Below are 27,016 nucleotides of genomic sequence, written 5' to 3' on the forward strand. Positions count from 1 at the left end.
CCAGCTTTTGAGTCACTGCTCTGGAACTGCATTCTTTACATTGATTAAAGAAGGCTTGGTGAATCTTGGCCAGGCGCAGTGGCTCATGCCTATAAGCCCAGCAGTCTGGGAGGCCGAGGCAGGCGGATTATCTGAGGTCAGGAGTTCGAGACCAGCCTGGCCAACATGGTAAAATCCTGTCTCTACTAAAAATACAAAAATTAGCTGGGTATGGTGGCAGGCACCTGTAATCCCAGCTACTCGGGAGGCTGAGGCAAAAGAATCATTTGAATCTGGAAGGTGGAGGCTGCGGTGAGCTGAGGTCATACCACTGTACTCCAACCTGGTGACAGAGCAAGACTCTGTCTTGGGAAAATAAAAAAAAAGGCTTGAAGAATCTCAGTTGGGAAGCACAACATTTAAGGCCCACTCTATTGTCTTCTGTGTTTTTTTTTTTCCCCCAAGGAACACAATTAAATCAGTCTTATTTTAAGAACATCACCACAACCACATACACACACACACAGAAAAAGGGGTTCTCAGTGGAAAGAAAGAGGAGAGATGGAAGACAAAAGTGAGGCCCAAGGGGTAGAAATGAGGATGATGATGTACGACCATCAGTTATGCAAAACATTAAGAGTTACTTTATCAAAAGGTCAGACTCAGGTCTACCAGGTTTCTGTAAGTGAATGGCTAATTTCCCAGCAACGAGGCTAAAAAGGCATCCGAAAGATTTATGGCGATAATTACGTGATTTTCAATAAAAGAGCTAGGAAAAAGCACAATTTCCAATCATATAAATAATTAATGTAACATCCCTGAGATACCAAACCCCTTCAACGATTGGGAAGTTCCCCCAAAACGGGGAATGACCATATCTGATCCGTCAGGAGATGAAGGTTGTCCTAGAATGTGTGGGGTTACCTTTGAGCAGATCCATATGGATATATTTTAAAAACTAGTTTTGCTAGTGTTGGCTTTTTTATTTTTGGTGAGACAGGGTCTGCTCTTCACTCAGGCTGGAATGCAGGGACAAGCTCATGGCTCACTGCAGCCTCAACCTCCCAGGCTCAAGCAATCCTCCCACCTCAGCCTCCTTAATACCTGGTACTACAGGCATGTGCCAACATGCCTGGCTAATTTTTGTATTTTTTGAAGAGATGGGGTTTCACCATGTTGCCTGGGCTGGTCTCGAACTTCTGAACTCAAGTGATCCACCCCCTCAGCCTCCCAAAGTGCTGGGATTACAGGCGTAAGCCACTGCACCTGGCCAGTGCTGGCCTTTCTGAAAGGCAACCACACAAAAAAAGAGTCCCTAACTGTAGCCAACTTGAGAGTTACTGGAGGTGGGGCGAGGGGCCAAACCTATCAATCTGGGCTTCTGTCCATGTCCCCCACCCACAAGTGACTCCAGGTGAGGTTGACCACGGAGGCTCAGGCCAGCAATTGTCATTTGCTCAGGCCCAAGCTCTGATGGCCAAACTGCAGTCTGGCTCCCCCTCAACTCTATTGTAAAAACAGAATTCCACATCAGCTGCATCATCCAAGGGGGGAAAAGAATTAATTAGTTAATTTTTGTGAAGACCTCGGAGATGAAAAATGACAGCATTATAGTCTGAGGCAAGGCGGGTTTCACACCCTCCTCCCCCAATCCCCAAGTGAGGCGTAATCATTCTTTTTGCTTTCCTTTGAATTTTAATTTGTATAATTAGATGGCTTCCTGAAAAATTGATAAGTAGAATTTCAATCATGCAATCAAAGGAAAGATCAGCCATCAGCTTCCACAAACGCCAACATTCTACTATTAAAAAAAAAAAGAGGCTGACTCCCATGTCTGGCTTTTTGGGGGGGTGGGGGGAAAGGGGGGGGTCACCCTCTGTTCTGGCCCTTCTGTGGGTTCCTTTTTGCACACCCTGGCCAGTGGCACCGACCCACGTTTAGCGCTGGCCATCTTGGCTCCCAAGGCCACCAGCCTCTGGGTCTGGTCTGGGCAGTGACCATTGATTTGTGTAGCCTGAATCCCCTCCCCCGATATTTCTTTTGCAACAAGAATGTATGAAATGTGACATTTTCCTCCTTAGCCCTCCCAAGGAGCAAGCCATTTACGAGGACTTAATTACCACAACCATCTTCCAATGACAGCCACAGGCCCTCCTTGGAGCTGAGCTGCACACAGCGGACTCCAGCTGGTCTCCATGCTAAACAAGCCAGCACCCCCGGTCCACACTGGCTCTGGGCTCCCTGACATCATCACAGCTCTCTTGGTGATGCCTGCTACAAAAACCAGCCTCTGCCTTTATTTTAAACCAGTTTCCACTCATAAATCAATTTCCCCCCCCAAAAAACACCAAACAACATGGGAGGAAGGAAAAAAAGTAGGGGGAATGTGTTTCACTATTCCACTTCTGCTGAAATGGCTCCTCAAACCATGTTAGTGGCGGAACTGTGGGTGGGGAGTTCTAGACCCTGCTTGTGGAATGAGCTTGGATGAGCTGTTCTAAAGACTCAGGCTCCTTGTTTGTAGAATGGGATGTCACTGTGATGTCCCAAAGTGGCAGTGAAGACCAACCAGTGAGAATGTACACAAAAGCACTGGGTAGGAGCCCGCAGGTCTCTGCGAGCTGCTCCTGCCTTTCCTCTGACACCCTCTTGCACACTAACCCGGCAGGGAACACTCACTCCCTTCTGGCTGAGGCTGGGAGGTAAACCTCAGTGAAGTTCACGGTCAACAGGAAAGCTGTATCTTTTCAAAAGGAAGAAGAGTGCCCTGAAGCCAAACCTCACAAGAAGAAACACTGCCCCCCCCCAAAAGGGAAGTTTTGGGGAGTCACAGGCCAAACCCCAACCAAAGATCAGAAACGTGGACCTCAAATTTTATTTGCTTGAAGTGAGGGCTGTGATCCAGGGCTGAAATATTTGGTGTCAGGACATTCAGCTCCCTTCGGAAGACGAACAAGGCTTGGAAAAGAAAGCCACTTGGAGATACTTGGTGGTTTGCAGAGGGGACACGTATGGAAGATGTGTTCCGTGGAGGTATCACAGAGAATGTCAGATTTTTAAGAAATTAGAGAACAAAAAGGAAAAACGGCACATTTTACAACCCCTTGCTTGGCTATCAAACTCCAACACATTCAGAAAGGGCAGGATTTCTAAAATCTGGGCAGGTTAATTTTACTCAATGACCATCACCAGCTCCCTCGCTGCCATCATGAGGTTCTCTACCAAGTGCCCTTAGGTTACACAGCACAAAAACCCAGCCCATTAACTCAGTTTTATAGACCCTCTCGATTTCTTTTTTTCTTTTTTTTGAGACAGAGTCTGCTCTGTAGCCCAGGCTGGAGTGCAGTGGCGTGATCTCAGCTCACTGCAAGCTCCGCCTCCCGGGTTCACGCCATTCTCCTGCCTCAGCTTCCCGAGTAGCTGGGACTACAGGCGCCCGCCACCACACCTGGCTAATTTTTTGTATTTTTAGTAGAGACGGGGTTTCACCATATTAGCCAGGATGGTCTCGATCTCCTGACCTTGTGATCTGCCCCCCTCCCCCAGCCTCCCAAAGTGCTGGGATTATAGGTGTGAGCCACCGCATCCGGCCGACCCTCTCGATTTCTTGACTCCACTTCCTAGTCTTCATCAAGAATAGGCAGCTGAAGGGATTTATAGAAGGCATGCCTCTGACAGTGCCTTTCTTCAAAATGAAATTTCTTTCAAATCCAGTTAAACATGATGATGGCTTTCAATTCTTTCAAGGAAATCTACTTAAACATTCTGTTAATAAAGGCAGACCGAGTTTCACAATATGCTCACAAATTAATATCATCGTAGTTAAGCAAGTTCTGGCAAAGTTCTCTGAATGTGTCTCTGGAGAACTCAGGTTTCATTGTTAAGTATGAGTGGGGTGTAGATTTCATGTTTGAGAGGTTGAGGCAGGAAGAAAAGACCCCAGCAACGCAGACAGCCGCATCGATGCACAAGGTCCACCACCCTTCTGAGCCTGGGATCCCAAAAGACAGGACTCACTCCTGAAAAGCTTCCTTCACCGAAGCCTCCAGGGCCTCTCAGTGCACCCGCAGGCTCAGCTAGAAGCCTGTGTGGCCTCTGTGCCAAGATGAGGAGGCAGCAACAGTCTAGGTGGCAGTGACACCCAGCACTTGCACGCATAGCCGAGGATCCTGTCCGGGCGGTGCCATTGGCACATCTGCAGATTCAGTGCCAGTTAACAGTGCCTTGAGAACACCAGCCCACCAATGACACCTGCCCAGAAAATACTCTGACTTTTCATCTGGAGTTAATAGAGCGACAGGTGCCCAGGCCACCTCACAAGAACACATTCCATAAGCTTCAGAAGCCAAACTTGTGCAACAGATGCCTTTCTTAGGAAGAGAGCTGGGCAGAATCTTCTGAACAGGTGATGAGCATTTTATTTTGTAAACTACACTTGGAAAAAACTACTAAAAACCAGACATAAGCAGGGCACGGTGGCATGTGCCTGTAGTCTCCCTCCTCAGAAGGCTGAGACGGGCAGTAGCCTTGAGGCTGTGGTGTGCCGGGATTCCACCTGTGAATAAAGCTACTGCACTCCAGCCTGGGCAACCTAGCGAGCCTGTCTCAAACTTAAAACAATGGCAAAACCAGATATAACAAAATAAATGTCCTCAAGGAGTCAGGGATCAGATCAGTGGGTCAAAAAGCACTGGCCCAGCCTTTGATTAAATGGCAACCATAACACCAGAGTTAATAACAAAATTACTAAAACTACTTTAAGGAAGGAAATGAAGCTTTTTGAGAAAATTAGGGTAGGAAATGAGCTTAGAGGAGCCAATTTTCAGAATGGCTGCTATGGACCACATGCTTGTGACCCTACAATTCTTCCATGTTGAATGCTGAACTCATGGATGTTCAAACCCTAATTCTCACAGTGATGTATCTGGGTGCTGGGCCTCTGAAGGTGATTCGCAAAGCTTTGCCCTCAGAAACAGGATTAGCACCCAGTCCGTAGTACCCAATAGACGATCTCGCTGCTCCACGTGAGGACACAGCCAGGAAGTCCACAAGCCAGCAAGCAGGCCCTCCCAGATCCTGGATCTGCCAGATCGTTGGTTTTTCACTTCCCAGGCTCCAGAGCTGTGAGAAATAAAGTCACTCGGTCGATGGTATTTTTCTTACAGCAGCCCAAACTAAGATGATGGCCAAAAGTGACTATTGCTTTCTGATTATTAATTTTTGCAAATTTAGTTTTATGTTTTTGGGTATTAAGAGGGTGTCTGACTTCCAATATACTACCAATACAATGGTATACAGGAAAATCTCCCTTTCCAAGAAGAGCCCCCATACCCCATGCCCTTAAGGTAACTAGCAGGACCCTTTCTTATTTTTTTTTTTTTTTTAAGACAGATTCTCTCGCTTTGTTGCCCAGGAAATCTCGGCTCACTGCAACCTCCACTTCCCGGGTTCAAGCGATTCTCCTGCTGTAGCCTCCCAAGTAGCTGGCATGACAGGCACACACCACCAAGCCCACCCCTTTTTTGCATTTTTAGTAGATACAGGGTTTCACCACATTGGCCAGGCTGGTCTCAAACTCTTGACCTCAGGTGATCCACCCCCCTTGGCCTCCCAAAGTTCTGGGATTACAGGCGTGAGCCACCACACCCAGCCGTGACCCTTTCTAATATACACATTGAAGCTTCACTCTGGTTCTACCATCAAAGAAAGACTGGGGAGCTCATATTTCCCCAGGGAGCACCCAGCAGCCCAACCCCAGGGTGACACTGTCACACCCTGGTCACATGCCCTCCATCAGTTCCAAGGGCCCTACCCTCTAATTCCCTAGGGCTGATGCAATGCAGGCAACCCAGCTGTGGCCAGCACAGGGCTACAACCCACTTCCGACACCCCAAGGCTAGGTACGCTACAGAATTCACAAGTGCTTGGGTTTAAAAAAAAAAAAAAATACATGGCCTCCATAATCTATTACGGTGTACTCTCAAATCAACCATCTAAATATCTGTGCCAGAATAGATAATCATACTGACTCAACTGGATTAAGAAAGAATATAAAAAATAGACTCCACAATTTAGGGCAGGCCAAATTCTGCCGCTATCAGAGTATTTTAGAATTTGGATATGAAGGCCAGGCGTGGTGGCTCATGCCTGTAATCCCAGCACACTGAGAAGGCAAGGAGGGCGGATCACATAAGGTCAGAAGTTCGAGACCACCCTGGCCAACATGGTGAAACCCTGTCTCTACTAAAAACACAAAAAATTAGCCGGGCATGGTGGTGCACACGCCTGTAATCCCAGCTACTGGGGAGGCTGAGGCATGAGAATCGCTTGAACCCAGGAAGTGGAGGTTGTAGTCAGCTGAGATCCTGCCACTGCACTCCAGCCTGAGTTACAGAGTAAGACTCTTATCTCAAAAAAAAAAAAAAAAAAAATTTGGATATGAGGTTAAGGAATGTGGATATGTAATTCTGTTCTGTCCATCTAACTCCCACCAAAAATTCTTAGGGGCTTTGGAATGACCAAAAAATTCAAAGTGAAGCTCCCATAAGCTGCACCGGGTAAGAAATCTCAAAGAAACGTACACAAAGTCTCTGAGCACATGGAGCCAGTGCTAGGAGACGGCACACTATGAGGCTCTGGGCTGCCACACAGAAGGAGGTGAGCAAATCTAAAACCCAGGCTTTCCTTCGGCCAAGAAAGCTGAGCAAATCCTCCTGCTTTGGTTAAGGGTTGTGAGCACACGAAAATACATTTCCTGATGTTAAATGCAAGACTCCAGAATTCTAAATATTTTCACTTGCTAAAAGCTATAATCAAGAACAGAAGATTTGAGCAGAAAGAATTCGTGATTTTCCTAATTGGTTGTTTGATTTGTGTCATAATGGAAATTAAGTGTTGGTCTTTGTTGCTAAAGAAAATGAGCTGTTCCTGTGTTTAGGATTTTCACACATTTTAAAAGCACTTGTCTGTCTTCCAAATATGCCTTAAAAATAAACAGTATATTCGTTTTAATAGTGTTATTTAGTACTAAAGGCTAAGCAAAAAAAGGGATAAAAGCAAATAAGCAAACAAACTAAATGACACCTCTATTCCTGTCTGTTTAGACATGAGGAATCAGGAATGCAAATTAATTTTTCCTTTTCCAGTTTTCTCTTTCGTACTCTGGCATGAACATTTTGATCTATAGCTGAGAAGTCTGGTGGAACAGAGAAAAAAAATTAGTGATCTCAAACTCTATGCAGACAGAAGTGGTTCCATCAGAAAATGCATCTTTTGTCACATACGGTGTGCAAGAAGTGATTCCAGAATGTTTATATCTGAACGTCACGCAGAAAAAGCATCCAGAACGTTGGAAGGTTCTCATGTCATACCTGCAGAAGGGCACTGGGCCATGGTAAGTAAGGCCATTCAGGTGGGTACTCCTGTGCCCCTAAAATCGCCAGGGCAAAATCTGCAGCCTGTGATACAACTGGGCACACACAATGCATCTGTTGTGTCCAGTATGGTGTAAAAGCCATGGGGACTGATGGCCACTAAAGGTTCTTTGAACGTGAGGACTTGCAAAAGCAAGAGCCACCAGGCTACACCTCTTGGAGAGAAAAATCTGGAGGTTATATGCTAAACCTATGCAAAACTTAATACAATTTATTAGACTATGTATTCAACTGTCAATTGTAATTATATGATAAAACACTGTGTTATATGTATCATAGCGTATATAATAAACTGTTAATGAGATAATGTTAAACATTGCTGTGTTAGCATATGAAATGGGAGAAGATTTAATCCTCTTAAGGTAACTTTTAATTATTTAGCTTATACTTAACACATGAATTGCCTTTGTATTTAAATATCGAATAAAGGCAATTATAGGAAATAGCTACTTATCAAATTGCAATGATGAGATATGAATTTGTAAAAAAGTCTTCAGGTTAGATTTTTAAGATGTTTGCCTTTGGATTTTGCCTCAGAGAGGCCCGGAATCCTCGACTGATTTTGTGGGGACTCTACTGTCCTTAGGGGCCTTCTGAGATCCCAGCCCACTCATCTCCTGACACTGCAGGGTCCAGAATGCTCGTATAAGGACATGCTCTCTGCAGTCTCTGCTTGCTCTCAAAACCAATGGAGACCACCCTCGTGGGCTGACCTTTTCCTGCTGCAGCCCGTCCTGGGAGCTGGCCCAGCCCAAGGGAGGCCTGGTGTCCAGCGATGGGGCCCTTTGGCCGGCAGAGGGCACTGCACACCCTGCATGGCCTTCCAGAGGCCTCTTGGCCATGAGTCACCATCCTCATTTCTATCCCAACTTGAGCTCTACAAGCACCTGGAGAAAATAAGATCGGCTACTCCTAGAAGGGAAGGCCTGGTCCCATGGATGAGACGCTACATTTCCCCGAAAATTCCGGATGTGAAAGAGGCAGAAGGCTTCACCGTTCCAGCAGCAGATGCTTCGTTTCCAGGAGCATGATATGCCGGAGAAAGGGAATGCAGTGCCAGCCCCTACCTGTTGTCTATCTCCCGAGATGCTAGCTGGGGGTCCCACTTTCACAGCTGAGTGACTTGAGGTACAGGCCAAGAAGCAGGGAGGCTCCCTGCCCAGGGCGTGGGGTCCCCGACCCAAGGTAGCCAGGGGCCACCCTGACAAATGATTTTTCCATTATGCCCGGTGATATCAACCAGTCAGTGTTGAAAACTGGAAACAACTTGGTAGAGGCGGAACACACACACAGAGAGGAAGGTGCTGGGGACGGGCCAGCCGGGCTGGGCTGCTCCACACATGCCCATTAGGCTTTCCATTACAAAGGAGAGTTTCTGGGGCACTATGCACACTTGATCAATAGGTGACTGCTCAATTTGACTCAACACCAGGATCAGTTTGCTGTGAGACAAGTATGATCTCAAGATATACAACTTATTTCCTGGTAGACACTGATTTAGAAAGGAAAGTGGGGAATGGGGGATTTTTCCAACCTTCCCCAGGAATTGATTCTGGCCAGAACGCACATTAATGTGCTCTCTGGCCTCAATTTGCCCTCCTGGTCTCACACACACACACACACCCCATTCACCAAGTTCTAAGATGCTGGCCACCTCTTCTCCACACAGGGAGGGCACCTGACAGTTTCTGGTTGGAGAAGAATAGGAGGGGCTGGTGTAGCCCACTAATGCCCCAGTAGAGGAGACACATGTACCTAATTCAGTCCCCACCGTCACAGGACACTTTCTTACCATCATTTCAAAGCCGCCACAGCTGCCACAGCAGCAGGACGCCACTGGGTGATACAGCACACGCTTGGTCTGACTTGGCAGAGGATGCCTTTGGATAGACGTACAGATCCTGGGGAGTCCCCACCTGAGCTCCGGTGCCGCCTCCCCCAGGCAGCCTCCAGGATGTGCCTCTCTACCTTCTCTTCATGGTTCTGACGTCACAAATACCTCATAAGCTTGCCCCAAATCACATTTAGTGGGACTTGCTTTCACTTTCCCGGAAGAGGTTCGTCTGTACAACCCACTTCAGTGTGGAACCTTCAGCAAGGAACGAGGGCTCCCTGGTGGCCAAGGAGAGGTGGAGACCCGCAGGCATGGTCGAAGACGGTGGGAAAGGGGGGTTCGAGCTGGACAGGCAGAGATAAGCTATCAAAGCAAACACTGGCTGGGCTGCCAAGTGTCTGGACAGATTATCTCAAAAACAAGCAGGACAGCTCCCTCCAAAGGGGCCGACCTGTTGAAGGAGTGGGGACCCAGCCTTCCAAGTTCCATGCCAGCCAGGTGACAGAGTCAAACCAAATCAAGGCTCTTGAGCCACCCGCTCCAACTCTTCTGCCCAGCCTGACGTGACCAGGCCGGTGTGGCCACCGCCCCAATGCACAGCTCAGCTCCCGAAATCCCACGTCTGAGGGGCCAACCCTCTGGGACACCAGGAGTTTGGGCATGTAGTGGGAGAAAAGTGTTCTAGGCGCCTGGGGTAGCCCATCCTTCATTTCAAGTAAGGTGTCACTCATGTAAAGGTTGGCACCCAGGAGAGCCAACTCAGACCTCAGGAGTAGAGGAGTATGTTTGCTTTATGAGGGCAGATACTCTATGGCTGGTCCTTACAGATATTCCCATTCCATAGTGCGTCTCTATCACCGGAAGCCGCTCTGCAGCCTCACGGGGGCACCGGTACCCTGTCTCCTGCGAGAGGCCGTGGAAATGATAGGTAGAAATCAGACGTCCCTAACTCCAGAAAGTCTCTAGATTCAAAGGCACCGCTTCCCAGACCTTATCTTTTCAACCTGAGTCATAAAGAGAAAAATTTTCATCTTATACACAGCTATTTAACAACATGAAATAAAATAGCTTGCAGCTACTCATTTTGCTTAACACGGTTTTCACGTGGAGGACGGTTGTGTAACGGAAACCCAGAGGGAAGAAAGCTTTGTTTGGTATCCATGATTGCGCCCAAAGGGAGAGCGGCGCCTCGCAGAGTCTGATGGGGAGGAGGAGGGTGGCACACTCCTGTGTCACACAAATTCATCTTTGCCTATCAAATGCCGGGAAAAGAAAGGGGTGGGGGCGGGGCTCAAAAGAGCTCTTTTGTTTTCCGTTGTGGGGCATCGCTGGGGTTCAGTTGTCTTCCTGAATCATTTCACCTGTTTCATAGTGGCTTCCAGTTCCGGTCTCCACGTCTCTGATGGGTACACCACCCCATTTTAATATTCACCATAGCTCAGAATGTTCCAGGCTATAGCTAAAATACAAGTTAGCGGAAAGAGGTTGCTGGGAAGGAGTAGGCAAGGCTCCTGATGAGAATCTTCTAGAGAACTGCAGTCTTGTCATAAGGAGCTGGGGTCCTCACAAGCCTCCTGCACTGAAATCCTCTAGAGAGGGGAGACATTTGGATGAGGAGGGTGGATGGCGCCCATGAATACAATCACCCGTGGGGAGAATTACAGCTCACCGCGTGCTAACCATCAGGGATCCTAATTTTACATGAAATCCCACTGGAGAATTCTTGACAAGGTAATGGCCATTTAAAAATCTGCTCTGAGACATTTTATGGGGATACTGTGCACGTCAGAGCCCCAGCCAGACAAATAAATGGGAAACAAGGTCCAACCTGGATCCCAAGTTTATGTCCCCACCCCAGACACTATGTGAAAATGGTACACAAAGACCCTTAGGGAAAGGCAGGTCCCTGGAGGCCCACTCCTCATGTACTTCCTGCCTTAGCCGTCCAAGCCTGAACATTTATAGTCTTGATGTCATTAAGTCCCCAAAGCAATTAAAATACCTTTTCAGGCCGGGCGTGGTAGCTCATGCCAGTAATCCCAGCACTTTGAGAGGCCGAGGCAGGCAGATCACTTGAGGTCAGGAGTTCGAGACCAGCCTGGCCAACAGTGAAACCCTGTCTCTACTAAAAATACAAAAATTAGCGGGTGCCTATAATCCCAGCTACTCAGGAAGCTGAGACAGGAGAATTGCTTGAACCCAGGGAATGGAGGTTGCAGTGAGCTGAGAAGCTGGGATCATGCCATTGCACTCCAGCCTGGACAACAGAGCAAGACTCCATCTCAAAAAAGAAAAGAAAAAAAAACCTTTTCAATTAAATGCCCACAGGTCACACTGACTGTTACAGGTTAAATTACGGACCCCCAATTATGTTAAAGTTCTAAGCTCCAGGACCTCAGAATGGAACCTTATTTGAAGATAAGGTCATTACAGAAAGCAATCAAATTAAACAGGTGATTAGAGTGAACTCTAATCCAATCCTCTCATAAAAAGGAGGACATTTGGACACACAGACACAGACGGGGAAGACGATGTGAAGACAGCGTCTAAAAGCTAGGAAGACAGACCTCTCACAGTCCTTGGAAGGAAGACCCCTGCGGATGCCTTGATCTCACACTTCCAGCCTCTAGAACTCTGAGAACACACATCTCTGTCCTGGCCTGTGAAACCTTCTTCCAGCAGCCCGAGCGCGCCAACACATGCCAACAGATGGGAGGCTCACACCTACCGATCGGGGTCTATGCTGCTGAGACCTGCAAGCTCAGGACCACCTTGGCAGGAAGCCTGGCTGTGGTGCAGGGGCAGCAATCTGTCCAGAATCCTGGCTTTATTAAAAAGTGCCAAGTCAACCCAAGCCTGCTTCATGGGGAGAGGCAACCTTCACCCTCCGATCTCGCCCCGGAGAGCTCAACACGCACGGCCTGAGGTGTGCCTGTGGCCATCCCCCAGCAGTGGTCAGAGGGGCTGCAGGCCCCAGAGCTGACCCCCACAACATGCAGGGAGCAGCCTCCCAAGAGGCTCAGACCTGTGTTCGCAAGGGGAGAGACCCAAGAGGGAGTGTTCTAACCTTATTTCCCTTAAGCTGTTTTCTGTGTCCCATGTCTGGGATTTCACTGTTTGGACCGTCCTGCCTTTGTGTTGTCTGTGTTAACACCCAGAAGATTCCATCAGCCTCATGCCAGGGTTGGGAAATCAAAGAAAGGTGATCCCCACACGGCCCACAGAGGAGGGAAGAACCTACCAAGAACGCCCTTGGGGTCTAGCAGCAAACGGATGGTGGTCGTGCCTTTGAACGCCTCGGTCTGGGCTTTGTGTATCGTGGTGTGGGCTCCAGCGGGAATCTGGGGTCCACAATCACAGGCACCATTGATTCCTGCTTGGCGGCCGCCCTAACACACTCCCATGGGAGCCCAGACCGAGCACCCACTGGATCTCAGGCGGGATGTAGGCATTTGGGTCAACTCCATTCATATGGCTTTGGGACAGCCATGTGCATCTCCACACTTCCCAAGTTCATGGGAAATTTTGAAAAAAAACCTTCTCTGATTGTCAAAGCATTCTCTCTGGTCCATTCTCAAAATCTTCCCCCAGAATGAAGTTCATGAATACGCATCACGCAGCATGTAGCTGCTGACCCCAAGTACACTTATTTCTTCAAAATACAGAACTTTAGGAGTACAAAAGGCTTATTGGAAGAGAAAAAAGAAAGAAAGAAGAAGAGGAGAAAACAAAAACCCACAGAACTTCCAAGACAATTCAAGCATGAATCCACGGGGCCACCGAAGCCAAGGCTGCCCCTCAGGGCAGGTGCAGCATTCTCCCAGGTTTCTGGAGTATGACTGGGGGTTCATCTCTGGAAAGCCGGGGCTCCTTCACCTCCAGGAAAGATCTAGTGCATTGTCAACACTGAGGACACGGGAGCAGGAGGAGCCCACTGAAAATGACCTGCCGCTCTATCCTTTGAATGGCAACCTCACTACCCACCAGAGAGCAAGAGGACACAGTGACAGGACTTTTGCAGTCCAGGTTCCTGCACATCAGGTGGCTGCAGCCCCTCCTGGCGTCCCCCAACACAGCAGTGCAAGGAAGGCCCTCTGTCCTCTCCAGGCCCCTCCCAGAGGTTCTCCTGGGGAGGGCACCCAGGGATGAGTGGCTCCTGGGCTCCGTCTGCTCTACTCCCAAGGCCCTTGGGAAATCAACAGGGTCAGCTGAGGAGAGGCAGAGAAGGGGTGAGGCTAATAGGTTTTGGTTTTTGAAAGGTCTGAGGTTAGACCCTCTGGGTGTCACAGACAGCATCTCAGATGATGCCAAGATGAACATCTCATACACGCTCCTGAAGGTGGGAGGGGAGATCTCAGCCCAGAACCGAAGGTGTAGATGGGTCTGAGATGTGGAAAGAGGAAGGGAAATGGGAACTTCACTTGGAAAAGGAGAGACGCCACATAGTTCCGAAGGGCAGGGCACCGGCCACAGACTGCCCTGCACGCCCAGCTCCACAAGACACCAGCGACCTGGCAGAGGATCAGACTGCGCACAGGACCCTCACTGAGGCTGCACACACACTATCTCAGTGCCCTCTCCAGCTCCTACAGGACTTCTGGGGACTCTGAAGCCTGAGAGCTCTGCACAGCCACCCACCAGTGACAAAGGCCACGAAACAGTAGAGGGCCATGAAGGATTTTCCGAATCCCTGCCCCTCCCCAGAGGCCCACTGAGAGCTTTCCAAGCTGACCATGACCCTCTCCCTGACTGGGGCAGATCCCATTCGCACTGTGGATGCCAGAAAAAGAATCAATCCCATGGCCCCCAGAGACCCCCAACCTTCTGGAATTCATGTCCTTGTATAAGCCCTGCTTCTAAACAGACAGCATACACGGGTGAGGGGAAGCCACTTCGGAGATTAGGTTAAGAGAGTGGGGCTACCGGTGTGGGCATCCTCCCATCTTCCCTGCCAACTTCCCTCCCTCCCACAGAGGCCAGTTGCCATGTCAGCTGCCCTAAGGAGAGACTCACGGAACAGGAAACTGAGGTCCTCAGTCCCAAAGTCCATGAGAACCTGAACCCTCCCCGAGCCGGGCCTTCAGAAGAGACCACAACCCCGCTGACATCCTGACTGCAATGTCGTGAGGGCCCCAGCAAGGCGGCACCCAGCTAAGCTGTGCAGGTTCTCGTCCCACAGACAGTGTGAGACAATAAAGTTTTGTTGTTTTAAGCCTTTACATTTTGAGGTAAGTTGTCACACAGCAATAGATAACCAATACAACCCTTTACACAATCCATCACACTGGCTATGGTCACTGATACAGTACAGTTCAGCAGAAAAGACAAAAACAGTAATACATTTGTAATGCATGGCAGCAAGTTTACACTACCTACAGGACAGAGAACACTAACAAAAAACAAGCGAAACCCTCCAAATCCTCCGCTGCCCAGGCTGACACGAGGTCTGTGATACATCCACTTCTGTAAACTCACGGGGTAAACGTTCTTCTCCTCACACCAGCAATGCACACAGGCTGAAGGAACGGAAAGTCTGCTGTTATGTTCACTTACCCCAGATGCTTAAAATAAATTCCAGGGCTATGCTCAACATGCACGGAGTTAACTCAGGCACCCTGGGGTCTCCGCTCTGACTCACGCACACCCATAAATCTGGGGAACATGAAAAACATCTATCAGAGCTTGGGCCCCACATTAAGAATGCAGCCTCCTAGACCCCCTCTGAACGGTAATTCACTGGTGAACAGACCTTCCTGCTCTCTTATTCTTAGAAGTGGTCCTTGAACTGCAGCTACGATTAAGTCTGAGCTCTCGGAGAAAAAGAGCATGTAGGTAAATATTAAAGGCAGTCTGCACAGAGGTTCAGGGCACAAACACCGCTGCTCCTGAGATGGGGAACGCCATGAGCCGAGGCAGAAGCAGGCCTCATCCGCAACACAAGGGGCAGAAATGGGAAGGCTGCAAAAACCACGCAGGGGCCATGCCCTCATGTGCCCAGATGCTTGGGTGGCCCTGGATGGTTTCGGATCACGGCATTTCTGGAGCCTTCTGAGACTGTAGATAGAGGTCACCAAATCCAAACTTTACAGAGAACCTGAGACTCAACATGGCCAGTTTACTCCTAGTCCTATGTCCTTAGGACCCTGATGTACATCTCCTGCTCCCCCAGAAGCAGCACTGCAGGGGCTTGTGGAGCCAGATTGATCCACACCAGCCAGATGCAAAACATGGCTGTGTCTCACGAAGCCACACCCCACAATCCCTGAACCACACTCCAAGGGAGAGCTCTCCAGAGCAGACAGAGAACATCTGCAGAGGCAAAAAGCCAGACTAGCATGTAAAGTCATGAAGAGAAAAAAAATCAAAGAGGCAGGTGGGCACATACCCAACTGTTAGCAGGGGAGTCCCTCTGAGGAGTGGGACTGTGGGAAGGAGGAGGCTCCAAGAGGCTGGAATGCTTTTCAGCTGCATGCATGACTTTAAAAACAGCTAACTGACCAGGCGCGGTGGCTCACACTTGCAATCCCAGCACTTTGGGAGGCCGAGGTGGGCAGATCATGAGTCCAGGAGTTCGAGACCAGCCTGGCCAACACGGTGAAACCCCGTGTGTACCAAAAATACAAAAAGTAGCAGGCTGTGGTGGCGCGCGCCTGTAGTCCCAGCTACTCAGGAGGCTAAGGCAGGAGAATTGCTTGAGTCTGACAGGCAGAGGTTACAGTGAGCTGAGATCACGCCACTGCACTCCAGCCTGGGCAACAGAGTAAGATTGTGTCTCAAATAATAATAATAATAATAATAATAATAATAATAATAATAATAATATAAACAAAAGCAGCTACCACTTCCAGAATGCTCCATGTGCGATGAGAACTATTTTAAGTGGCTGTGAGTGGTAACTAACACAACACATTAGCAGCCAACAACTCCATTCTGCTGGGCTGGTTCACACAGTGCAGGTGTGCACGCCATGGAGGAGGACACGCCCAGCACAGATGTCTGTCAGCTCTGGATGAGGCTTCAGGTGAGTCCCCAACATCTCAGGTGCAGGCATGATACACACCCTCTGCCTCCACCCCAGATGCCTTCAGAAGGGTGTGCCATTGGCTCTAAGGAGCCCAGGAGGCCCAGATCCTGTAAGATAACATCACAACACAGCAGCCCAGGGGTCAGGGACATCTGCTCAAAACTTGCTCCCTCTAGGCACCGGCCAGCCCCACAACTGCTCTTTGTGCATCAGCTTTACGGAAGGGTGAAATTACCAACGCTGTCCTCCCACCTCTACAACAGCCACAGAGTCAGGTGCCAGCCTGCGCTTAGTCGAAGGATGTTGGCTACAGAAACTTCCAATGGCCTTAGGACCCCAACTCCATAGCTCCCAACCCCATCACTGGCAGCAACAGGGACAGGTCACACAGGTGCCACGGGGAATACCTCCTGGGGACCCACCTCCCAGTCCACGTCTGTGGCCCCAGTGCTTGATGAGCTGTGATCAGAGCACGTATCCACAGGCAGAGCTCTGGAAGGTTCTCTCCGAGGGACCTGCTGAGCCCCTCACTGCATTCTCCATCACACTTTCCCGAGGAAGACACAAGGGTCCCTCTTCCCCGGGTCCACAGGATAGCCTCCAGCCATGGAAGCATGCCTGTCCACCCTCTGGGTTGGGCTCCGTTCCCCACGCCAGGTCCCGGGGGCAGGAGGGAGACAGCAAGGCCAGAAGATAGTGCAATCTTATTCCCAAAGAGGCACCCAGGAAGGGTTAAACGGATTGTTAAGAGACAAAACTGATGAAAACGACTTCAACACAATCTGATGAGGTCAGCGGGTAGAAAGGCCTAATGACACTTGTAAGAAAAAACATCTGTCGGTGTCAGAAGGTCAGCAGGAAGTGAGTGGGATTTACGTGGCTGGGATTGGCCAGACCAGCACTCCTCGAAAGAGAGACACACACATGGCTTAACTTAGCCTGAGAGGAACAACAAAAACCCCTTTCAATTGTCCTGTGACCAGCCCCCGCCTCCTTCTAAACAACAGGCCAGACCCTGAGCTATGAAATCCGTCTGGGCCCCTGACTGGCAATTAGCTCTCTGTTCATTCACTGATGGGCCACCGAGGCCCAGACTCCCCCCAGCGAGTCTTCTGGGGATGATGTTTTTGCTGTGTGTATCCCTTTTCCAGGCCACAGAATCTCCAGCTTGACTTTTTCCTTGGAACACAACGAGGGTCACTTGAATAGCAAATGTTTCAATAAATCCATCATCACAAAAACCAAAACAAGAAGTTTCTCTGGAAAACAGGAAGTCCTGGTACATTGCATGGCTTAAAATAGGGCCCGTTTCATCTGTTGACAAAACTCCCGTCTCTGAAGCCTCTTGGAGCTTTGTCCAGGATCCAACTTACCTTTTAACGCCTCCTTCAGTAAAGCATCCCAGTGCCTCGGGCAACAGACCGGCCTGGACTTCGTTACACTCTGACGCAGGTCACAGGTCTGGGTCCTGGCCGTCCCACTTCCTGTTCACAGGCCCCAAGAGGGTCTCACGGGAAGCCAGGCTCAGGGCCACGGCAGGAGTGAGGCCTGGCGCTTTCTGGCACAAATGAGCTGAGGTGGCGGGGTGCGGGGGGGGTCGCGGGGGTGGGGGGCGGGGGGTGTGCTTTTCAGCCTTCTCATCTAAAGCATTTCTAACGTGGAGGCCTCTCAGCGTCAGGACTCTGCTTGTTCTTTATGAACTGTTGGAGTTTTACAGGAGCCCTGACTGGGAGAAACTTTTGGGCTGTCACCCGAACTTGACCACTGTGCAGTAGGCAAAGTGAGGGAACCCAGTTGCACCCAGCCAGCCAGGAATATGCAGCTGTGCCCTCCCCAAAGTCACCCACTATAAAGAATACAGGCACCAGAAAACTCCAGAAAGACGTTAAAGTTCTTCACACGACAGGTTTGCACACACAGTGCTGCGTCCTCACGAGATGCCTCCTGGCCACCATCCCGTAAAGGTGCTCTCACCTGATCTAACCATCCATTCCTCTCCTGCTGATTTTTGCCTTTTCCGTGCTAACCGCCAAGGATTTGGAGGACGGTGTTCACACAGCGAGGCACAGGTGTGTGTCACCACTATTCCCCTGTTGAAATGTGAAGCCACGGCCGGGTGCAGTGGCTCACACCTGTAATCCCAGCACTTTGGGAGGCTGAGGCAGGCAGATCACCTGAGGTCAGGAGTTCGAGACCAGCCTGGCCAACATGGCGACACTCCATCTCTACTAAAAATACAAAAATTAGCGAGGTGTGGTGGCACAATGGCTCACACCTGTAATACTGGCACTCTGGGATGGCGAGGTGGGCAGATCACCTGAGGTCGGGAGTTCGAGACTAGCCCGGCCAACATGACAAAACCCTGTCTCTACTAAAAATACAAAAATTGGTCAGGCGTGGTGGCGCACACCTGTAATCTCAACGACTCAGGAGGCTGAGGCAGGAGAATCATTTGAACCCAGGAGGCAGTGGCTGCAGTGAGCCAAGATTACGCCACCACACTCCAGCCTGGGCGATAGGGTGAGACTCTGTCTCAAAATAAAAAGGCACAGAGAGATCAGAGAATCAAGTCTACAAAATTCTTCACACGGAGATTCCACCATCACCAAAAGCAAATTCCCACGGTCAGGCAGGTGACGAGGACCTTCAGGAGATTTCCTTACCACTAGGATGGGCGAGGGGAGGTTTCTGCACGGATACTGGAGGCTCACTGTGTGAAGCTTCTGGGGATGGCATTGTCACTTTTGTCTCCTTTGCTGGTGCTAAGCAAAGTGTGGGCGGTGGGGGAGAGAGGCATGTTTAAGTAAAAAGGAGACACAAGCAATGCTAGTTGTTTCAGGATCCTGGTGGGTTTTGTTGGTTTACAGAGGAGAAAATCAGCTACATGAAGGTACCTGAGGGGTAAGACATATGCAATTTCACTTCAGAAATGTGAATTGAGGCCGGGCATGGTGTTTCACACTTGGAATCCCAGCACTTGGGGGGCCAAAGCGGGCAGGTCATTTGAGGTAAGGAGTTCAAGACCAGCCTGGCCAACATAGCGAAACTCCTTCTCTACTAAAAATACAAAAAACTAATTGGGTGTGGTGGCACACACCTGTAATCCCAGCTACTCGGAAGGCTGAAGCACTAGAATCGCTTGAACCTGGGAGGTGGAGGTTGCAGAGAGCAGAGATCGCATCACTGCACTCCAGCCCAAAGTGAAGGATTTAGATGGAATTTACTCCGGACCCAAGGCTTGTCACCGTCAACCCATCCTGATCCACACCTGACCTGGACCCATTAGCCTAATGGCCACACTAAGATTTTCACACTGTTTTTGACGTGGACCCCAGAAGCCATGCTCCAAGGCCACTGATGCTGAAGCAGTGGGCAGCTCAATGTGCCACCCCCTCCCCCCACCAATTTCCTGCCCCACCAGCTCCAGGAGGCGGAATTTGTCATCGTTTGTCTGGATTCACTGGGAGTCAGGAAGGGGCCTGTCTGGGAGCTTGTGTTGGGTCTGGCTCTGCTGATCTTTTGTGGGGAGATACTTAGGATGAAATGCGGTAAAGGACAGAACAGGCTCACTCGCAGGACTTTGTGGGTTAGCCACGAGTTCAACACACCTGAGCCTGTCCCATTGCCCATCCCTGGAGTCATCCCTCCCAGGGCCCAAAGGCTCTTCCGTGTCACTGAAGTTATCATATGGCGGGCAGATTCGAACCGTCTATCCCAGTCACTCTTTTGAAGAGTGAACAATATGGAGAATGTGAACATATGTGGCCACGCAGCTGATATACACAAGCATTCCCCACAGCCATTTATTTTAAGGCACCGTGTGCTATTTTTATCCTCCACAGAAACGCTGCCAAGGGAATCCGCAGAGGAAAACAAAGGCTCTGGAGCTGCGCGGGCTACTCTGGCTTCACACTTTCACACGACAAATGATCACAGCACACTATTTGCCACCTTGTCTCAGAGACAAATGTCATGAAATAAGTCACTTGTCATTATTTGAGTTCAAGTACTTTTTCTTAAAAAACGGCTCTTAAACACAGATGCATTTTTTCTTAACTACTGGTCATGATATTCCACTGCCCCCACCCACGTGTATGTGTGTGTGTGCATGTGTGTACACGTGCGTGTCTGTTGCGGCTTACCTGTAACACTGGTTCTGAGCAAGTGAAAAATTTGCAAATGTGTTGTGGAAGAGAGTGGCAATGCTCATCCCCAGCAGGGAACGTTCCCGAGTTTCCATCTCTGCCTGCGATTATGTGCAGGGCAGTCATGCGGAAGAGAGACTGGGTGTATTCTGTGTGGGCAGAACCATGACCAAGGGAGAGGGGAAGCCAAGAGGAGAGATTTCAGATGGATAAAGAAGTTTCTCACAGTCGAGGAATAAGAACCACACGGGCAGGCTTCCTCGGAGAGGCCCGTGCCCCAACCTAGAGGACATGAAGCCCAGACCAGGACTGTGACCTGCAGCTGGAGACCCCTCTTGACCCATGGGGGCTGGTGTGCTAAGGTGCAAAGGGAAGGAAGAGCAACATGCAGCGTGACACCTGCAGACAGTTCTTCCTGTTCTGGAATCTTCCGGTTGGCCCCAGGGGTGCACCCTAGGGCAGCCCACAGCCAGCCCCTGCTAGATCCTGGCTCCCGGCAACCCTCAATGCTGAACTCTGCCGGGATTCCTGCGGCGGCAAACAGCCCTGGTATGTACCATTTTATTTTCACTCCAAACATCCTTCCTGGGACCATCCCAGCAAGCTGAGCATACTATTTTCAACTAAGGCCCTGGCATTGTCTAGGAATGTTTTCAGGGCTAAGCAAATTGCTAAAGCAAACATCTTATTTTCGTCTGCAAGGACAGCCAAGCGCTGTAAAAATACTTCCCGATAGGACTTCCAGTGGAACGGCCCCCTCTGGTGGTGCCGTTGGCACCAGACACTCTGGTTCAGGGAAAGTTCTCACTGGGCATCCAGGGCTACACCCACACTTCCCTTGACGGTGGCCCCATTGGCAGCCGCCCTGCTCCACACCCCTAGATGCCCCAGGAGAAGGCCAGAGAAGGCCTGTGGGCAGGAAGGGGTACAGGCCCTGCAGCACCAGGAACAGGGCCTCCCTCACCTCTCCTCCTTCCTGCTCCAAGGGACAGCCACAACTTGACACCAAATCCCACAGATCCCAGTTCCAGGAGTGGCCTGGGACTCAGACACCAGGTGACCTGGGTATGGGAGAATATAACGGGGTCTACAGCAGCAAAGTCTGAGGCTCCCACACCAAGCCAGAGGCAACTGAGAGCCGGTACCACAGGCCAGACGGAGCCCCCGTGCAGCGTCCTGGACCCGCTAGCTAGCCTGCATTCCTGGGTTCAGCATCCTGGACCTGCTAGCTAGCCTGCATTCCTGGGTTCAGCATCCTGGACCTGCTAGCTAGCCTGCATTCCTGGGTTCAGTATCCTGGACCTGCGAGCTGGCCTGCATTCCTGGGTTCTCAAACGCACCACGGTGAGGTGCCACCTCCTCACGGTCACTACAACTGTCACACCTTTACTGAGGGGAGCAGCTGTAGTAATAAGCAGGCTCCCCGGTTCATGGCATTCTGTGCACTGTTCCCAGCACTTTGCATGAATTCACTCATTCCTCCCAACAATCTCAGCAACCAGGTATGCTTTCCTCATCTAAAATGACTCAACGGAGGCCCGGGGTAGAAAACAACTGGCCAAAGACATAGCTGGGGTGGAGGTGGGACTGAAGCCGGGTAGCCAAGGGGTCGTCTACACCCTGAGCTTGTGATGGACCGAAGCTCCTGGTGTTTCACTTCCTGTTTCAATTGCTAAACTGAGAGGGCCTGAGTGACTGCTCCCACCGGGGCTGCGGAAGCAGAACCCAGTGACTCAAAATGGTGCCAACAGGGGAACGGGGTACACAGGGGGTGGCTGAGGTCTACACCCCTCAGTTCTGGACTACTAGAAAGAGAGATCCCTGAACGGGGGGTGGGGGGCACAGGGGTGCTCTCAAAGCTCCGCTAGTGTTAGTCCTTTTGTTTTAGGAAAACACGCTGAACTACTTGTTGCTGTAATAGAAGCTGGGGTTCACTGTATAATGGCCAGGTAGGGTGTGTCTGTAAGAGAATGCAAGTGAAATAAGGGTGATGAGGACATCTGCTTTTTAAAGTCTGTCCTGTTAAAAGCTGTACATTTGTAATGTGGGGACAGCGCCACCCACTCTGAAGGCTGCAGAGAAGTTCTAGGACAGCAGACACCAACTGGCAGCACGCAGAACGCAGCGTGAGGGGTTAGCATTAGGGTTAGGGTCACTGCCATCTGTGATAAAAAACACAGACGGACCGGGTGCGGTGGCTCACACCTGTAATCCCAGCACTCTGGGAAGCCAAGGCAGCTGCATCACCTGAGGCCAGTTTAAGACCAGCCTGGCCAACACGATGAAAGCTCGTCTCCACTAAAAATACAAAAAACTGGCCGGGCATGGTGGCACACACCTGTAATCCCAGCTACTCAGGAGGGCTGAGGCAGGAGAATCTCTTGAACCTGGGAGGTGGAGGTTGCAGTGAGCTGAGATCGCGCCACGGCACTCTAGCCTGGGCAACAAAGCGAGACTGTATCTCAAAAAGTAAAAAATAAACCACTGAGGGCACCCAAGGAACGGCATCTGCTGTGCACCCATGTTTTTCTAATGGCCCCGAGAGAGGCTGGCTGAACAGACAACTGTGCTCAGATGATCTTTCTGGCGTTCCAGTGAGCAGGCTGGGCCTCCACAGGAAGGGAGCTTAGCCAAAGAAAGGACAGCTCCCCAGCAGCGAGGCAGGGCCCTGGGCAGCTGTGCACAGCCACGGCCAGCCTCGAGCTGGACCTCAGCCGCAACCGTGTGCTGTGCTAAATGGCCATCATTGGTGGAACCAAAAACGAACAATGGGAAAATTATCACATTATCCTTCTACGAAGCAATCTGGAAAGCTAATTACGTGTTACCCTGAGCACATCTTCATCTCTGATGTGGAAACAGCATGGGTGAATTGGTCTGGAGGGGAAAAACATCACACTTAAGAAATACGGAGAATGTATTTCTCTGCAAGCCACACACGTGTTTTACCCACGTGTCATGAGGCCTGTGGCACCCTGATGGGGACTGAGCGTTCACTCCTCTGCCCACGTGAGGAACCAACAAAAGATGGCAAGGACGCCCCAGGATAACACCCAGACACGACGACTCGTGCGTAAGGCCTCACGCACGGTCCTTTCTTGCTGTGGCAAAACCGTTAAGTTTCTCTCAACACACACAAAACCGAAGTAAAATGCTCGTCCTCTGGCTCCCCTACAGTAGTAAAAATTAATTGCCACATAAAATTGCTGATTCCTACCAAATGAAGCTATACGATTTATCAACTCACGGATGGCGCAAACTCAATAGTGGTTTAACTACATCACCTGAGTTATTGCTGTGTTTTCTCTCAGTGACAGCTTTACGGGGAATGTAAGTTTTGCGAATTCATTCACGTAGGACAAACTTCCAAAGTAAACAAAGGCACTAAGCAGACACAGCTCTCCCGTGGCTATGTCACAGTGATTCTCGAAGCCACAGGGTGTCTGGGCAAGAAGCGTGGACTCCCCGTGTAGGGACGCCTGCGGCAAGTGCATCAGCCATGTTTCCCCCCACCCCCAGGCTGCAGCGCCACCTTCCCAGGGGTGCTCTCTGTTGAAGCCCTCAATCCTCCGCACCCCAACTTTAGAGGCCATTGTAATTTAATTATCCAACTCCACCTCCACATAGGAATCCAGTTATTTTAAATGCATTAAAAAAGTAAATCACTACCAGTAGCTTTTGTATTTTCGACCAGGGCAATGAATTTATAAATAGCTTATATATATGGTGTGGAAGACAATCAGATGGTGAATACCTCAGGGAATACCCTAGTCTCTCTTTTCACCAGAGTTTGCCTGGGAGCCAGGACATCCCTATCATTTTACGGGCTCTTTCTGTCTTTTTCATAATTCGTCCCCTGCCCATTAGACAACAATGGATTGATCTTTTTCTAATCTGAATTAGGCCAGGCACAAACAGGTAAGTTACCTTCCGGTTTCCACAATTACGGGAACATCAAGTACTTCTTCCAAACTCAGGCCTTCAGAGCAAAATAACTTTGGAGGGAGGGGTGCGATCCCTGGGGAAACAGTGTTCTTGGTGAGGACAATGCTGAGGTCACCCATCGGTCTCCAAAGAATGGCAGCTCTACTTCTCAAGGGAAGAGAGCCCCAACTCTAAGAATTTCAGGTACAAGAAAAAACACAAGTGCCACAATCCATTGTCCAAGTTTGCCTTATGTTCTATATATAGTCAGGGTGCATGCTTTGAATCCGTTTTAGAATCATGTTCTTAAGGACAACTTGAAATAAAAATCAGAGAAGTTTCGTTTCAAAAAAGGCAGAGAGGTGACCATCCACCCAGTGGATTTCACCCATTCCCGCCACGCCAATGTCCCTGGTCAGCCTTGACCCTGCTTCCCTATGTAGTGAGATGTGGGGATTCAGCCCAAGGCTTGTGGTTAAAAGACACAGGAAGAAAAGACAAAGAATGAAATCTTTCTGGTTTGGTGACTTAGCTCAGAGCTGGTCTGGTTCTTCTCTACTTTCTTGCCAAGTTTTGCATATTTGGGATTTCAGTTTCACTAGTTTCCCCACCTCACTGGTTTTACTGCTTAACGAGCAGAGAATATTCTCCCACAGGTAACCACAACTGTTTCACACAGAACATGAAATACCCAGCAAAGAAACTCACTCGATGATGAGATGTTTGCCACTAGAAAATACATCATACTGTCCCCATTCCATGGGTTCCCCAAACCGCTCTACACAAAAACTGTGGTTGGGGGGTTGCTTGACAGACTGTTCTTTGACTGGGCTCTTGGGATCTGGTCTTTCCAGGGAAGTCCAGCCATCATCAGATCCAAATGGAAGTCTTGCAACTGGGGCACTCTGCTTGAACTCAAATGCCCCCAACAAGAGCCTCATTCTCTTTGTGATAATTTCCTGTGCTGCACACATGAATCTGCGTTCTTTTCTGAATGTGCACTTTTTAAAAAATTGAAAACAACCCTAGGATGAGTCAACATTTTAATGCAGCTCATACCTGACTGTCAACTTCAGCAAAATAAAGGGAAGGAAGAGCAAAGCCCACAGGGACTTTGGGGAAGGGGAGGTGGTGAGGGGAAAAGGCAGGATCCGGCTAACAAACGCCAGTATCAGGGAAATACCAAGTCCACATCCTGCGCAGTCAGCTCCCCAGGATTTGTTTTTGTGGGTCTCTGAGCTGAGAGCTAAGCGGGCAGGAGGGAGAAAGTGGGAGGTAAAGTTAGAGGAGGGACTCACTGTAGTAGCACACCGTCAGCTCTTGTGGCCAGCCCCAGTGGAAAAGAAATCCCACCACATTTACATCCATTCATGCTCCATATGAAGAAGCTGAGGGTCACTGTCCTCTTCTAGCTATTTGATTCAGCTGGCTTTCCAGTCTATCAGAAAAATGCCATCATCGGCTGGGCATGGTGGCTCTCACCTATAATCCCAACACTTTGGGAGGCTGAGGTGGGCAGACAGCTTGAGCCTAGGAGTTTGAGACCAGCCTGGCAACATGGTGAAACCCTGTCCTAAGAAAAATAAAAAAATTAGCCCGGCTTGGTGGCATGCGCCTGTAATCCCAGCTGCCCAGGTGGCTGAGGTAGGCGGATCACTTGAGCCCAGAAGGCAGAGGTTACAGTGAGCCCTGATTGTGCCATGGCACTCCAGCCAAAAAAAAAAGTCATCTTCTTGATGGTGAACTCCTTCTAATGCTCAGGCTGATGTTCTAACACCCAGGACAACGTCTGAGTGACCAGCGGCTCTTGGCTGAGGGATGTGAGCTGTGAGCCCCTACATCATAGCTTCCGTTAACATGGCGATGCCTAGGCACAGGCAGCCACCCCTCTATTAAGCCACATCCCAAATCCTAACTCCAGCAGAGCCAGAGACTCAATGCTTTCTGTCACATGGAGCTACCAACATCAGGACCAGCAGGGAAATTGGCAAAACATCAAGTCAGAATGTCCGGTGCCTTCTAAGCAATCAGGTGCATGCACCGTGCTAGGTGAGCGTGGGGCAGGGAACGGAAGGCAGGCAGGGTGTGCAGATGTAATGGAGGAAGCAGGCACGGCCAAGCACCCTAGAAAGTGCTGTCATGTTTCGTACAGGAGCCTGCTGCGGGTGGCTCACAGGGACTGGAAGCATGGCCCAAAAGTGTGGGCAGCATCTTTTCTGTTTGCACGACTCTAAAGTTTGCCTGGTGGAGGAGGGTGACACCTGCACAGAAGCCAGGGAGCACAGTGCACCAACCTTCAGTGTAATCTCCAGTCCTGCCACTGACTAGTGAGCGGTATGACTCTGGGTACATCACCTGAGCCCTTCAAACCTGGGGGTTTCTTAGCCATACACGGAATGACCTCTGGTACCAGAATTTTAAAATGTAACAAAAAAGGAACTAGCCCATGTGTCACTCAGTAAATGCCTCAGGGTGAACTCGAGAATCCGGAAGTCTCCAGGGGAGACCAGCGTGTGCAACCTGCCTCTTCCTATCACCCCTGGGCAGTCTTCCCAGCTCCATGGAAAAGTCTTTGGTCAACTGAACGCAGGCAAGGCCGCTGAATTCCTGACAGTCCCTGCCTGACCACCAGGCCCAGGTGTCAGGGAACGCGACTCCTACTGATGGACAACCAGAC

General features: G+C 49.9%; 1 protein-coding gene across 48 annotated transcripts in view; it reads right to left on the reverse strand.

Moving 5' to 3' along the window:
* CTBP2 (C-terminal binding protein 2) overlaps window positions 1-27,016 on the reverse strand; it is a 173,262-nt gene that overhangs the window by 52,069 nt on the left and 94,177 nt on the right. For 8 of the 48 annotated variants that reach the window (XM_077947835.1, XM_077947844.1, XM_077947826.1 and 5 more), the window contains exon 3: window positions 14,800-14,898. The exons of 37 other annotated variants lie outside the window; for them this stretch is intronic. The gene's annotated coding sequence lies outside the window, so the exon portion shown is untranslated. Of the gene's footprint in view, window positions 1-4,893; window positions 5,101-14,799; window positions 14,899-27,016 lie in introns of all 48 variants that reach the window. 3 more of the 48 variants (XM_077947828.1, XM_077947836.1, XM_077947832.1) reach the window with 2 other exon arrangements.

This window comes from Macaca mulatta, chromosome 9, assembly GCF_049350105.2.
Source record: "Macaca mulatta isolate MMU2019108-1 chromosome 9, T2T-MMU8v2.0, whole genome shotgun sequence".
NCBI classification, from domain to species: domain Eukaryota; kingdom Metazoa; phylum Chordata; class Mammalia; order Primates; family Cercopithecidae; genus Macaca; species Macaca mulatta.